Source organism: Fundulus heteroclitus, unplaced genomic scaffold, assembly GCF_011125445.2.
Source record: "Fundulus heteroclitus isolate FHET01 unplaced genomic scaffold, MU-UCD_Fhet_4.1 scaffold_79, whole genome shotgun sequence".
Taxonomy (NCBI): Eukaryota; Metazoa; Chordata; class Actinopteri; order Cyprinodontiformes; family Fundulidae; genus Fundulus; species Fundulus heteroclitus.
The window spans coordinates 2654-15231 of NW_023397241.1; the positions used below are offsets into that span (position 1 = coordinate 2654).

The 12578-nt window shown below is 39.5% G+C and overlaps 1 protein-coding gene across 2 annotated transcripts in view; it reads left to right on the plus strand.

The window, feature by feature from the left end:
* The first annotated feature begins 4959 nt into the window (after window positions 1-4959).
* Window positions 4960-12578, plus strand: part of rnf2 (ring finger protein 2) — a 49461-nt gene continuing 41842 nt past the window's right edge. Inside the window, exon 1 of one of the 2 annotated variants that reach the window (XM_036134294.1) lies at window positions 4960-5057. The gene's annotated coding sequence lies outside the window, so the exon portion shown is untranslated. Of the gene's footprint in view, window positions 5062-12578 lie in introns of both variants that reach the window. The other variant, XM_036134295.1, reaches the window with a different exon arrangement.

Below are 12578 nucleotides of genomic sequence, written 5' to 3' on the forward strand. Positions count from 1 at the left end.
GAAATTTTGGTAGATTGGTGTAGGGACTGTGTGAATTCCCTATGTAAAAACACTGCTAGCGGAGAAAGCGGAAATAAAGATACCCTGCTTCACCACAGAACGGAAGTTGCATGACGTCACCGTGGAAAAAGGTCTATGGCATAGCTCTCAACTCTCACGCATTGACCGTGTGACACACGCATTTCACTAACTTCACACGCTCACACGCAACACATGACATTTCACACGCAAACATGGCATTTTCTCACGCATAAAAATCACAAAGCCCATCTGGGCTGCGGACGACAAAACTCCGCCTTCTGCTGAGCTGTTTCGGCTTCTTTCACAGCTTGTGGCCATCAGTAATTCCTGCTCCAGTTCGTGTTAACAGAGCAGCAGGAAGAGTGATCGGAGTTATGAATAATTTTAGTCTTAACAGTGGTGAAAGTGAGCCGGTAAGGTCCTGTACCGCGTACACAGGAGGAGGGGAGGGGGCGGAGCTGCTGCGAGATGACCGGTTCATTCAGAACCAGCCATGGCTGCACGCTGATCATAAAAACAGTTCTGCTAACCAGATGCAATTTAAAACGCCACTTGGTCAGTTTATAAGTTTCGTTTTATTAATTCTGCATTTTTTAACTACATGCACCGTATTTCTGTGCCTCCGTGCTTGCTGCTCTCCCCCCCTCCCCATCCCTCGGAGCAGGTGCTTTCTGGGCGCCCAGAGCGCACTGACGAGAGCAATAGAGATTTGTCTGGTCAGCGCGGCGACTGACTGAGAAACCTGTCGCTGTGAAAGGTGATGAGAATGTTATAAACTGTAACAGTCTAGAAGTGCATTGAGCTGAAAAGAGGGAAACATCAGCAGCTGGATTGTGCGTAAAGACGCAGCGGGAACCTCTGTGTGCTTCAGTGTTGCTGCTGAGGGGAACATAAAGGCTTGATGAAACTCAGCCTGAATCACCAATCAGGTTATAGATTTACAATGATAAACAACCCATAGATGAATGTGTAACAGTATAATAATTCGGTCAATAATTAACATCTACTTAATTTTATTCAGTATTATTTGAACAATTGTGTATTATATGTGTTTTAATCCATTAACTGAACAATAAAGTATTAATATTTCTCTTTCTCTTTTTAACACAAGTAATACATGTCTACTTCATTGTCTGGTGGGGTAAAAATGAGATGCAGCTGACTCCACCGGCTCTTCCAGGGTCCAGTTAGCCCCGCCCCCAAACAAGCCCCGCCCCCAAATTAGCATAATCTCACTCCTATCTTTTGATAAAAGTTGAGAGGTCTGTCTATGGCAAGAACATTTGCAAAGATCCATAGTTCAGATATGGATCAGACTTATTCCAAAAGTAACACTATAATATAATATGGATAGATAGATAGATAGATATGAAAAGGAGTAATAGCACTAATGGTTTAAAGGTCACTGTAAATGAAGAACATTCTACTGCATGTGTATATGTGTATGTGTGTGTACATTGCTGATTATTCTAAAACCCTAACAGATTTTAACATGTCCTTCATAACCCATACTCCAAATAAGATTCACATCCCGTGATGTTTCTAAGCGGAGCAGGAACTTGAAGAGGGAGGAATTGCAATTTGAAATCAGAAAAGCTCAAATTAATAAAGAAAGTATTGTAGCAGTGTTTTTGATATTGAAAAGGCAGATGATATGTTGTGGAAAGAAGGTTTATTAATTAAAATTATAAGGATGGGTATTACAGGTAGGATGTATTGGTGGATCAAAGATTTTGTAACTAAAAGACAAATACAAGTTTTAAATAGGTAATTATCATTCTGAGAAATATATTGTTGAAAATGGTACTCCACAGGGAAGTATAATAAGTCCTTTATTAGTTTCGATAATGATAGATGATGTGTTTCAAAATACAGATAATGGAATGGGTTTTTCTGTTTTTGCTGATGATGAGCTATGTGGAAGAGAGGAAGGAATTTGGAGTTTATTACTAAATAGATGCAAGAAGCTATTTTTAAAGTTGAAGAATGGTCATTAAAATGGGGATTTAAATTCTCAGTGGATAAGACTAAAACAATGTTTTTTTTTCAAGGAAGAAAATGAATGATGTTAAATTAAAATTATATAATCAAGAAATACAAAGAGTGAAACAATTCAAATTTTTAGGTGTTTGGTTTGACGAAAGAATAACATGGAATATACACATTTAAAGAGTCGTAGACAAATGCAAGAAAGTAATAAATATTATGACATGCTTAATTGGTAGGGAGTGGGGAGCAGATAGAATAGCACTAAAGAATATATATACAGGATTAATTAGATCAGTGATTATGGAAGTATTGTTTATAATTCAGCAGCAGAGAAAAATCTACAAAAATTAGATCGGATTCAGTATCAAGCATTGAGATTATGTACAGGAGCAATTAAAACTACTCCAACAGCAGCATTATTAGTAGAAATGGGAGAAATGCCGCTTGCATTTAGAAGAGAGCAATTAACATAAAAGGTCATAGAAAGGATCATCCAACTCTGCAGGTAATAAAACCCTGTTGGGAAAAAGAAGTAATAGATATTAGAAGTTTTGGTTGGACTGTGCAGGAAAAATAACAGAATTCAAAATAGATCAGATTAGTATAAGTCAAACAGTTCCATTATCAGTTATACAACCATGGATAATTCCAGATGCTAGGGTAGATTTTACTTTGTTGAAAAGAAGAAAGGATAAGAAATTTATATTAAACTCTTATATAGAACAGGAATATATTAATAAATATTATACTTATGTAAAAATGTATACAGATGCCTCTAAAAATATAACAAATCAAATAGGAGTAGCCTTTATCGTACCAGAATTTAATGTTAAAATTAGGAAACGAATAAGTGATGGACTTTCAGTTTATACAGGAGAAATGATTGCAATATTATTAGCTGTTCAATGGGTTGAAGAAGTTAAGGCAATAAGATCAGTCATATGTTCAGATTGTAGTTCATACTTAATTAGTTTGCAGTATAATCACTCAGAAAGCATCTCAGTCATCTCTGATCAGGCCCACCACCGTCGTGTCGTCTGCAAACTTCACGATGTGATTGGTGGTGAACCTGGGGACACAGTCGTGTGTCATCAGGGTGAACAGCAAGGGGCTCAGGACACAGCCCTGAGGAAAGCCTGTGCTGAGGGTGATGACATCAGAGGTATTCTGTCCGACCCGGACCAACTGAGGTCTGTTGGTGATGAAGTCTAGCAGGCAGTTGCAAAGAGGTGTGCTGAAGCCCAGATGTTCCAGTTTTGATGGTGTTGAACGCTGAACTGAAGTCCAGAAACATGCTCAAGGGGGCGGGGCGTGGGTGGGCTTGGAACCTGTAAATAACTGCTTGCAGTTCTAGTTATTTATTGTTATTGTGATCATAATTTTAATGTCAGAATAACGGACTTTCGCTCATGTTTCATTATAGATTTATTCCAGTCAAGAGCAGAGCGGCCCAAGCAGCCACAACTAAAATCTTCCCTAGAACCTGTCAAGGGGACAGAAGAAGATGCTTTTCTAAAAACTGGTACAACACATGTAAATGGCTTGAATTGAGCTTGGTAACCAGAATTGGAGACTATGGATCTTTGCTGGGAAGTTATTTTTGTAAAAGTAATTATTATTTTTGTTTCAGACTAAGTAAAGGTATAACTGTTTCTTACACATACAGTATAACCTTGTAATCAAAATATGACTGTTGTTCCCTTTTTCCCTGAGATTCCTGTTACATAAATAAAGATATTGTTTCTGTTCTTGCTTTTATTTTTATCTGCCCAGTATTTTTTAGTTTTCAATAAATTAATACATTTACACCCTATTCCTACATGACTACACAATATAAAGCAATTATTGTTCAACTCAAAATGTTAACTGTACTGTTATTGGTCTATGACTATGCACATTAGATCATTAGTAACATTAAAAATCACACAATTTTCTAAAGGCAGCTTTACTACAACTATAGAATACAATCCTGAATTTATGGCTTTTAGTTTCAGTGTGCCACCCCAAGAATTTTAAGTGGCCCCATCTGGCCACCCCTATGAAAAATTTCTGGAGGCGCCACTGTGTGTGCTCACAGATTGATCTACACATTTGCAAATCTCAGTACACATTTGTAGATGTGAATACAGATTTGTGGATTTTTTACACATTTGCAAAACGGATTACACACAAGTAGTTTTACACATTTGCAGATTGTTGTACAGACACACAAATCTCCTCACACATTTACCGATTTTTTTTACACATTTCCACTGAACACACACACAAATTGAGGTACAGACACACAACTCTCCATACACATTTGCAAATTATATTGCAACAATAATGGCCCCATACCTATGGACAATACCAAACAGACCATGAATTATTTATTAAACATTAACTAACTAAAAAAAACGTGTGCAATGGCACAATACAAGTAAGGCTAAATGTCTTAAAAAATGTATTGCCAAAATGTGGGATATTTTAAGACATGTTCAAGATGTTAGTATAATTCTGACAATGATAATTCAAGATATCTGAAATAAAAATGCTATCTGGATTTAAAAAAAAGTGTTCAAAATACCTCCAATTTATTTGGATAAACCTTAAAAGATATTTCAACTGGTCAAACATACAGTTTTAGATGCCTTATTTTTGACAACGGATGGATGGATCTTATGAAACATTTATAAGTTCTTGAAATTAGTAACTGATGTTCTGCAAACTGGAAATCAAAGCTACTTTGGCCTTTACTCAGGAATTTCACAATACGATTTTGGACTATAGGCTACTGAGGAATGACTTGTCTTAACTTGACTCAAAACATGACTTACAAAAGGGTGGCAAGTGTTTGTCCTAGCGTCTGATTTACACATTAAATGCAGTATTTCCCCAAAGCAAATTTTGTTTTAGGTATATTTTTAGCTGTGTACAAAAAATAAAATAAAAATCAGGGTTTATAATTTGCCTTCATTTCCCAGATTGCATCGCTCTTAGCGTGTCAGCCATATTGCCTTCGCCTCAACGCGCCTGGCTACATCGGGGCCGTGCTTAAAACATAACATGTAAGTACGTGTAAAATAATATTTCTCGCAGATTATAGCAGTTCTACTTTCGTACCTTAATTACTGGATGAAGCACATTGCTGAAATTAGTTCTCATTCGTTTAAAATTAGAAGATTGTATGTAAACCCTGCAGTGCAGACCTGCGGATGTCGTATCGACAGCCTCTCTGTTGTTGTTTTGTTTGTCACAGCGATACATTATACTCACGACTTGGTTACATCGGGTTCACCAGCTCACGGTCCATCTTTGCGGTCTCCAAACTGTGCTAAAACAGCAAATCTGCGCCTCCCTGCTGTTTCCATGTCCCATAGTAAACATGTTTTGCTCTCCTTAAGAGTCAACGCTCCGTAGTATGGCCACAGCAGCATCTGGAGCTGGATGCTAGTTAGCTTTAGCCGAGTTTCTCTTACAATCTCTGAGAAATCAGAATGAATGCGCAACATAAACTGGGTTTAATGTTGGTTTGTGGATCAGGTATATCAGGCCAGCAAGACTTTATCAAAGTCTGCGCTTACAGCTAATCGGATGGTGTTTGCTGACATCGACAAATGATTAGCTTACAGTGAGAAAGGAAAAACATAAATTCTTGTTGTTTTATTGACTTCTTGTTTACAGATCGACAGTTTTTTGTTTTTGTGGTAAGTGACTACTTCATGGTCACATGGTCACAGCTACATCTATGCACAGATTTTCTTCGCTGACGCTCAGGTTGGTGGACAACGTCAGACAAAAGATACGGATTTGGTACTCTTGGGGAATCTTGTCAGTTGCTTTGCCAGTAAATACCTCAATGACTCAATGTTGAGGCGAAAGGTAAAGTTAAAAACAATCACAATTAGTGATTTGACGCCCTTTCTCTCGCCTTTATGGCAGTTAAAATTGGTTGAGGCTGTGACTTCACTGGAAAAATAAAATATTTTTGTCAGTCAGGTTCCAACATTCTTAGCATTGTATGATGGAGCTCTGTTATAGACTTTCATTTTTCACCCCAGAGTTCATGTTTAGATTGAGATAAATGGTTTGCTGGCGTTGCAATTGAGCTGAGAAGAAATATTTTAAAGCCTCTTGCTGTGTGGCAAAATCGTCCTCAAAATCCTGTTTATCACCAAACAAACTTGGAATCAATGGAAATAAAAAGGTATACAATTTCTACTTGTGCTTTTCCTTCAGAGCAGGGATTCCCAAATGTGATGCTGGGGCGCGAGCTGAAAAATGTAACAGCTGTCTGACAGTTGTTTTCCCCCCACACCATAAAGACGTGTAAATAAACATTTCCTTTGTAAAAATTACAATCAAAAATTGTGAAATAAAAATGTATTGTAATGATCCGTATTAAAGTGCTGTTGCACACTTATTGTTTCTTTAAGTTAGGTTTTGGGTTTATACTGGAAGAAATGTGTGGCTTCTGGGGGAAGGAGTGGTGGTTCAGGGGACTGGCGGATTACTCTGTGAAAGCTGTCCCGTTCTCTTCGTCCTAAAATTATGTGTTGGTCTGGTGCTTGGGTGTCATAACGGAACAATACAGTATTCACCCGAAAATGTATTTATTTTGAACAAATCTTCTACGCTTCATTTGAAGATGAAATATACGCATTGTGCTGTATATGCGCACCTTGCTTGTGGCCTCTGCTTCAATCATTCTTGCAAATATGCTAATTTGGCTGAAATTAGGGAAACTGTCTGGTAGGTGAGACATCCAAGGTCAAAGTTTGTGATGAAGGAGGAGAGGAACAAAGAGAGAGTGAGAAATCAGAGGCAACAGAGGAGAGAATTGCAACGGATCCGGGAGAAGACAACGAGCGAGAATCTGTCTCTTTCTCTCTCCTGACTTTACATTATTTATGCCAGCAGATGAAAAGTAGAATTCTGGCCAAAAGTTTTATTCACGAGATTAAATTGAGTGTCTGTCTTTCTATGGATCGCGCAGCACTTAGAAACAGCGCTGCTGCCGTGACTGAACCAGTGACAAGCACCGATGCGCATGTCACGCCCACACCGCTGCAGCCTTCGCTGCTGCTGGTAAAATTGGTGCTAGACACGATTTCCTCACTATGTTTACGCACAGAGCTGTAATACTTTTCATTGTGATTCAGACTGGTGCAGTTCATTTTAGAGTGTTGTGCAATTATACACTGTTAAAAGTTATTTAATGTTTCATAAATAACTCTCTGTCTGTTAAGTATTGTCTGGTGATGATCAGCTCTTACGCTGATATCAAGACAACGGTTGAAAGGGATGAATTCGAGCACTAGCGATCTTTTAACAGCAAAACCTGCACACACGTAGAATAAAAGAGTGACAACTTCTTTTCAAGTTCAAGAATTTAATAACAGAAATAAAATGAACATCCAGAGAACATCACTATGTAATGCTGTTTACCTGAATTAACACAATATTTCGATTTAATAAATCCTCTCTACTAAGCTAGTGAAACCTAACTAAACTACCAAGCAAAATGAAGATAAAAAGAAGCTAAGCTAAGGAACTATTTACATGCAAAACACAAACAAAAGTGGTTGATCATAATCAGAATACTTCAGTGAATCCTGGTTCACTGCAGATCTGATTAACAAAAACATGGAATGGAGTTAAAAAACATCTGCCGTGTATTTCAATCCATTCACATTGCAAAGCCCAAGTCAAACAAAACATTATTTGTTGAAATAATATTCTGAGGACTGTTTTGTCCTGTAAAATCATTTAATTCAGAATCGCTTGCCTTTGTTTATGCGATTTTACATCCGGCCGCTAGGGGTCGCTGCAGCGATCGTCGCTAACCTGGTTAAAATCTATAGTTATCAAAATTATCTTGAAAACCGGCATTAATATACCATATTGATGCGGGAATAAGGCTCATAACACCATCGGGGGATGGCGGCGCAGAACAGTTACGCTTTATGCTTTAAAACGAACTTCTTCTGAACTGTCTGAAACCGGATGTTAGCAAGGCTAATTGCATGTTTGGCTAGCGCGACCTACCGGTTAGCCCTTTGTTCTAAACACCACGGTTTACAAACATTTCCCAATAAACCTTTTTCTTCACCCTCAGACCGCTGCCCAAACCTCTGTCCTTTGTTTTGTGTCAGTCTTGTCTAGTTTTGGCCATTCACGGGAGGAGCGTTGAAGGAGGGAAGTTGTTGACTAGCGGCTAGCGCTTGGCTCTTGGCAGGCTAGCGTTAGCCTTGCAGCAGCGTGTAGCTGACGGCGTGGTCTGGGTTGGAGGCCTGGTCCTCCAGGCAGACTCTGACCCCGGTTGCAGTCACAATTTAAGCAGATCTCTCCTCGGCATGGGGACGTTGCTTCTGTGCCGGCTTTTCAGCTCTGCGTTGCCTGGAACCAGCTCCGTCTGTGGTGCGCTAAGAAAGCAGAACAAAGCTGGCATAGACGGATTCCTTCACTTCGGCATCTGTTTTAAGCAGAAGTGAGAGACTTATCTTTGAATCGGCTGGCAGTTTCTCCCTATGCCAGGGACAGACCTCTCAGCTTTTATCAAAAGTTAAGAGTGAGATTATGCTAATTTTGGGGGCGGGGCTTGTTTGGGGCGGGGCTAACCAGACCCTGGAAGAGCCGGTGGAGTCTCAACTCCATCTCATTTTTATCCCACCAGACATTGAAGTAGACATGTATTACTTTTGTTAAAAAGAGAAAGAGACATATTAATACCTTATTGTTCAGTTAATGGTACTAAAACATAAAAACACACAATTGTTCAAATAATACTGAATAAAATTAAGTAGTTTTAAGTTATTGACCGAATTATTACACTGTTACACATTAATCTATGGTTTTTTTTATCATTGTAGATCTATAACCTGATTGGTGAATCAGGCTGAGTTTCATCAAGTCTTTATGGTCAACATTTTCCCCTCAGCAGCAACACTAAAGCACACAGAGGTTCCCGCTGCCAAAAAACGCATCCCCTGCTATCTCAGAGGAGTTGACACTTGTATGACTGTATTCCTGTATATCCATCTGTAATTAAAGGACAAGGGTCAGCAAATGCAAATTCTGCCCTGTAAAACAATGACAGCGCAATTGTCGCTCTATGATCTGAAGCCCCATTTGGAGCTTTTAAACAGGCTTTGAAAAACTTTGATAATTTGCTGCTGTAATATTATAGAATTTTCAGAATAAAAAGCTATCAGATGTGCAGAATCAAAACATAACAGAAATACAATTATAGAGCACTCAGTATTGTAAGAAAGCCCACACTGTTTCTGGATAAATAGATTATTGTATGAGTTAAGTTCTATTCCGTTTTATGCCTCTTTCCTTGTAAGTTTGAAATGTCCCATGCTCCTGAATGCACCATAGCTTTCTGACGCTCACGAATGCATCCCACTGGTCTATGAACGGTGTGTCTGCACGTTTGATCTTCCGCTTAAGAAAAAGCTTTTCAGTTTCAAAACTCACGTCGGCTCTCACGGTTTATTGTTTTGTGTGAATAACAAAAGACCACAACAAATAAATCAGCCGTACCTCGGATAAAAACTTTGGATTTCACACCCGTACTTTTGTAAACGAATCTGCCAAATACAAACAGTTTTTTTCACACTAGAAGTACATTTAAACGTTTTTATATAATTAATATAAGAACAAGTCGCTCCGTTGGTCGTATTTTAATTTGTTTTCCGTCGATATTCATTTGTACAGAGCGAGGCGCGCTCCCGCGACAGGGGATGCATATCTCGGCAGGCATGCACTTTTGAGCATAACACTGGCTCACTTTCACCACTGGTTAAGACTAAAATTATTCATAACTCTGATTACTCTTCCTGCTGCTCTGTTAACATGAACTGCAGCAGGAATTACTGATGGCCACAAGTTGTGAAAGAAGCCGAAACAGCTCAGAAGAAGGCGGAGTTTTGTGGTCCGCAGCCCAGATGGGCTTTGTGATTTTTATGCGTGAGAAATGCCATGTTTGCGTGTGAAGTGCCATGTGTTGCGTGTGAGCATGTGAAGTCAGTGAAATGCGTGTGTCACACGGTCAATGCGTGAGAGTTGAGAGCTATGGCCAGGGAGGAATTGAGTTTCAGAAAGGCTCATTCGGACTTAGCTCGCGGCCTCTTCCAGGCCCCATCGATGGTTCCCGGTGGCCTTCAGTCACATGGCTCCCCCCTCTCCTTGAGTGCTGGTCCTCAGAGGGTTTTGGAGGTGTGTGTCTCAGCAGCTTGGAGTCAGGGGAAGAGGTCTGGAGAAGTGGGGATCTTTGTCTGTGGGAGGAAAGTTTTTATAGCAAGCAGGGGTCACAGCTGACCTCCTGCTGGGAAGAAGGGCCGTCCAAACCTTGAGAGTCTCGTGTTACCGGCAGAGTGGAATTCCTTTGTGACCCTTCCACTGTTCAGAATTCATTCTGATATCAATTATTTTGATGATCCTGGCGGTAATATCACAACAAGAGTTTTAGCACGTATTCAGACTGAAACTGAGAAACCGGGGGTGGGGCTGCGGGGAGCTGAGGTGTGCTGCTATGGGCGTGTTTACCTGCTGGATGTAACCGCTGTGAAACAATCAGAACATATCGTTTTATTTTTCTGATTAATAATATCTTTATGGAGCGCTCTGTTATTGTTACTCTGTGCCACTTTATCAGTTCTTTCTCTGGCCCGCTCGCTGATTGGATGGAAAAAAACCTGTCTGTAATTGGCTGCTGGAGTGGACAGTTTTTGAAGTTGCGAGCTCAGAAACAGCTGAGCGAGCGCCGAGCGCACAGATGATGTTGAGCGAGGAAGGAGCAGGTCGAGTGCACGAGCAGAGATGGAACTGAGCGCGAGGACAGTGGGTTGAGAAGAGTTTTTCAGAGTTGACCGCACGCCAGACCGGTTTTGGGCGTGCGTGTTGTCTCACAGCGCCCTTGGATTGATTCCTGCACGCTCAATTAAAAGGCACACATATCGCTCCAAACAATCCCGGGTGGATGAGTGGCGCTCTGCAGAACGAAATCCATCTGTTGAGAGTCAGGTTACAAATACTCATTTAAAATACATTATTTCTTTATTCTGTATTCAAGAATAAAAATAACAAATATGAAATGTGACTTAGACAACTTTGTCATTTTGTATGTACAGAGTGCATTGCTGAAATTTCGTAACTGTTAGATGCCTGACTTGATATTTGTTTTGTGCTGATAAACAAAAAAAGATCCTAGCAAGAACAAAATACACAACTTGGACCCTTAATGACGGAACAATATAAGGTAATATGATAAGAAAATCAGAAAAATCTACATAAAATGTCATTGATTCCATTCTGGTCATATCTTAAATCAAGGCAGCGGATTGCTTTTTTTCAGTACCTTCCTTCATACCCGTAATCTTGATGTTCTAGTGCCTGCTTTGGTTCTCAAAACTGTCCAGAGTACTTTTTTCTCCGTATTATCCAGTCTTGGTGAGCTTCTTGTCGACGCGTCTTCCAAATCAACGCTGTTGTGCAGTACCCATTCTCTGCACTATGTTGTTAAACTTCTCTGAGAGTTTGGTCTTGGGCTAAAGGGTGGCAGCTCCTTTTTTTTGTTCAGCATTTCTTTAATATTCTTAGTAACTCTTAATATTATGGCGTCTTCTTTTAGAGTGTTAACTTGTTCCGCATGACTCTCCATGCTTCCCTGGTCTGTGTTTTCAGTCACACTGTCACAGCACCATCTTGCCTCTCTAGGCAAGCTACAGACATGCTAGCATTTTCCAACGCCAGTAAAGCGGCTGCAAAGAAGTTATCCATAGACATATCAAAGCTTACCACAGCTGTTTTACCACATCACACGGCAGGAACATTGACTCAAATAATAGTTTTACACTGGGTGCGATTTGCTGGGGGGGATGGGTGGGATTTACCCCCCCCCTCCCCCTCTGTTTGTGACGTCCCCCCCTCTGGTCATTCATGTTTTATCCCTGGATGGGATACATATTCCTCCCACCCTCTGGTCATTCATGTTTTATCCCTGGGGGGGATATATATCCCCCCCCCCCCCCTCTGGTCTGAATAGGTAATATTATGGATTTTCAGTTTTAACGCGTTACTAACGTGTTAGACCCACTGAGCTATATTATACACTGGAGTGCTAATCACCGGCTGTTAAAACGAGTCGCTTTGAAGCCACCAGCCGCCATATTGGTACTCCCTATTTTCCCCCAGTAAATAGGGAATATGTGCGCTACAGCATCGAATAACGAGGATTTTTTCATGTTCGGGGGGGCTTAAAACTTTTAAAATGTCAAATGCCATAAACTTTTATGTTATGTTCGAAAACTGTCAAGTACTGAGACAGTAATGTGCTGAAATATTTAGCATTTTATTTATTTAAATATAGATGTATAAAATTTATAAATATATAAATAACAATATACGAAAACATATATTTACATATATGTATACATAAATACATATACACATATTTATTTATATATATATATATATATATATATATATATATATATATATATATATATATATATATATATATATATATATTAGTGCTGTCGGCGTTAACGCAAACCCATTTTAACGCCGACAATTTTTTTTTT